The sequence below is a fragment of the Dromiciops gliroides genome, chromosome 1 (genome assembly GCF_019393635.1).
Source record: "Dromiciops gliroides isolate mDroGli1 chromosome 1, mDroGli1.pri, whole genome shotgun sequence".
Classification (NCBI taxonomy): domain Eukaryota; kingdom Metazoa; phylum Chordata; class Mammalia; order Microbiotheria; family Microbiotheriidae; genus Dromiciops; species Dromiciops gliroides.
Genome location: NC_057861.1, coordinates 293,544,709 through 293,548,260, shown reverse-complemented (window position 1 = coordinate 293,548,260; position 3,552 = coordinate 293,544,709). Strand labels below are relative to the sequence as shown.

General features: G+C 37.5%; 1 pseudogene; it reads left to right on the top strand.

Moving 5' to 3' along the window:
* The first annotated feature begins 1,732 nt into the window (after positions 1-1,732).
* LOC122735005 lies at positions 1,733-2,624 on the top strand (annotated as a pseudogene).
* Positions 2,625-3,552: the final 928 nt, after the last annotated feature.

The window sequence follows — 3,552 nt, the reverse complement described above, 5'->3', positions numbered from 1 at the left end:
CTACTATTTAATGTAGCATTATAAATGCTAGTTATAGCAATAACCCAAGGAAAAGAAATTGAAGAAATAAACAAATGCAAAGAGGAAAGAAATTATTGCTTTTTTCAGATATGATGGTTTATTTAGAAAATCCTAGGTCAGCTTGAAAATTAAATAAAACAATAACTTCAGCAAAATTGCAGAATATAAAATAATTTTACATATATCAGCAACATTTCTGTATATCATCAGTGAAACCCAGCAAGAAGGGACATAAAGAGAAATTCCATTTAAAATAACTTTGTGTTGTTGTCATGTCGTTCAGTCCTTCAGTCATGTTTGATGCTTTGTGACTCCATGGGCCATGGCATGCCAGAGCCTTCTATCCTCCACTATCTCTTGAAGTCTGCCTGAGTTCACATTCATTGTTGCCATGACACTATTTATCCATCTTATCCTCTGCTTTCAATATTTCCCAACATCAGGGTCTTTTCCAATGCGTCCTGTTTTCTCATTATGTGGCTAACATATTTAAGTTTCAGATTCAGTACTTAACCTTCCAGTTAATAGTTTTAATTAATTTCTTTAAGTATTGACTAATTTGATCTCTTTGCTATCCAAGAGACTCTCAAAAGTCTTCTCCAGCCTCACAATTCACAAGGGTTGATTCTGCAGCATTTAGTTTTCCTCATTGTCTAACTCACAGCCATACATCACTACTGAAAAACAAAACAAAACATAGTTTTGACTGTATGGACCTTTGTCAGCAAGGTGATGTCTCTGTATTTTAGTATGCTGTCCAGATTTGACAAGGTTTTCCTTCCAAGGACCAAGTGCCTTTTAATTTCATGGCTGCAGTTGTTGTTCGCAGTGATCTTTGATTCCAAGAGTATAAAATCTGACACTGCTTCTATTTCTTCTCCCCCTAATTGACAAGAAGTGATGGGACCAGTTTTCCATATTATCTATTGCACAGTGTTGTTCTGAGAGGATCAAATGGATGTACAGATACAAAGCTCTTGCAAACATTAAAGTACTGTATAGATTCTAGCTATTAGTTATTCCTTCACTGTATGGTGAAGGACTTAGGTGTGTGACTTAGACATAAAGGGTGAAATCATAGACAAACTAGAGAAACAAAGGAGAAATTACCTTTCTGATCCATTAATTGGGAAAAAGTTCATGACCAAACATGGAATAGAGAGGATCACAGAAGATAAAATGAATAATATTGGTTATGTAAAATTAAGAAATGTTTGCACAAATAAAATCAATGCACTTAACATTAGAAGGGAAGCATGTAACTAGAAAAAAATCTTTGCAACAAGTTTCTCTTATAAATTAGGTCTCATTTCCAAGATATATAAGAATCTGATTCCAATTTTTAAGAATGAACATTTCCCAACTGTAAATGATCAAATGATATGAAAAGATGATTGTCAGAAGGAAGAAATCCAAGGGTCCGCAGCCATGTCACTAATAATTAGAGAAACACAAGTCAAAGTAACACTGAAGTTTTGCTTTACTCCCAACAGATTGTCAAAGTTAGCAAGGAAATGAAAATTACAGATATTTTAGGTGGTACAGGGGAAAAGGAGTACATTAATGTACCCTTGGTGGAGTTATGAATTGCTCTAGCCATTTGAGAAAACAACTTGAAATTAGGCCAATAAAAAGTCATTAAACCTTTCTGTTCTACTCAGAAGAGGGGTCCATATGGCGTTGTCCTCGGTTTCTGTCTTTAAAGGGAAACTTCCACAATGTCCGGAGCCCTGGATGTCTTGCAGATGAAGGAGGAGGATGTCCTCAAATTCCTCGCTGCAGGAACCCATTTGGGTGGCACTTATTTGGACTTCCAGATGGAACAGTATATGTACAAAAGGAAGAGTGATGGCATCTACATCATTAATTTGAAGAGAACTTGGGAAAAGCTTCTGCTCGCTGCTCGTGCCATTGTTGCCATTGAAAATCCTGCTGATGTTAGTGTCATCTCATCCAGGAACACCGACCAGCGAGCTGTTCTGAAATTTGCTGCTGCCACTGGAGCTACACCTATTGCTGGACGTTTCACCCCGGGCACCTTCACTAACCTGATTCAGGCAGCTTTCAGGGAACCTAGCCTCTTGATGGTCACTGATCCTCAGGCAGATCACCAGCCTCTGACTGAAGCATCATATGTTAACCTCCCAACCACTGCGTTGTGCAACACAGATTCTCCACTTTGCTATGTGGACATTGCCATTCCATGCAACAAGGGAGCTCACTCTGTGGGTCTGATGTGGTAGATGCTGGCCTGTGAAGTCCTACATATGCATGATACCATCTCCCGTGAACACCCATGGGAAGTGATGCCTGATCTTTACTTCTACAGGGATCCAGAGGAGATTGAGAAGGAAGAGTAGGCGGCAGCTGAGAAGGCAGTGACAAAGGAGGAATTTCAGCGTGAATGTACTGCTCCTGCCCCAGAATTCACTGCTGCTCAACCAGAGTTGGCTGATTGGTCTGAGGGAGTGCAGGTGCCATCTGTGCCCATTCAGCAGTTCCCTACTGAAGACTGAAGTGCTCAGCCTGCTACTGAGGACTGGTCTGCAGCTCCTACCACTCAGGCCACTGAGTGGGTAGGGACTACCACAGAGTGGTCCTAAATTTTATCCCAGGTGCTCTAATAGAGAAGGAAAAGATTCTTGAAGGAAAATAAATCTTGACTTCTTAAAAAAAGTCATTAAATAATACATACTCATCAAAACCATTATTAATTCTTTACCTATCCAATATCAAAGAAAGAGGAAAAGATTCCATATATGTAAAATAATTATATCAGCTCTTTTGCGATTGTATAAGAAATTATGAAAAGAATTGTTTCAGTGAAACCTGGGAAGATATGTATAAACTGATGCCAAGTGAAGTGAGCAGAACAAGGTGAATAATTTGTACAAGAACAACAGCATTATGTAAAAAAAGGACTTCAAAAGCCTTAAGAACTCTGATCAATACAATGAACTGCCATGATCCCTGAGCATTGTTGGTGAAGCAAGTTATTCTCCTACTGAAAGAGGGATAATGGACTAAGGGTGAAGACTGGGTTATGCATTTTTTTTAATATTGCCACCTCAGGAATTTGTTTTGTATGTCTATGCATAATTGTTAGAAGGGTTGTATTTTTTAGTTTTTCTCTTTTCAAGGGGGAGTAGAAGAAAATATTCAGTTGTTAATTGGAAAAATAAAATTATATGAAGTGCCAATTTTTTTATGTTGAATTTATATGACAGGTTCACTGAACTTTTACAAGTTAAAAATGGGGTTTAGTCAATATGTCAGGACTCAGAGATCATATGTCCTATCTACATTCACATTCCTAAATCTTATTTTTATATCCACACAGCCTTTGGCAGTGCTGCCTCAAAGAAAGAGACCAACTTGAGGGCTAACTCTGAGAACCATAGTGAATACAGAATTATTTATTTATTTATTTATTTATTTATTCATTTATTCATTCATTCATTCATTCATTCATTCATTTACTTACTTACTTACTTACTTATTCATTCATTCATTCATTCATTTATCCATTTA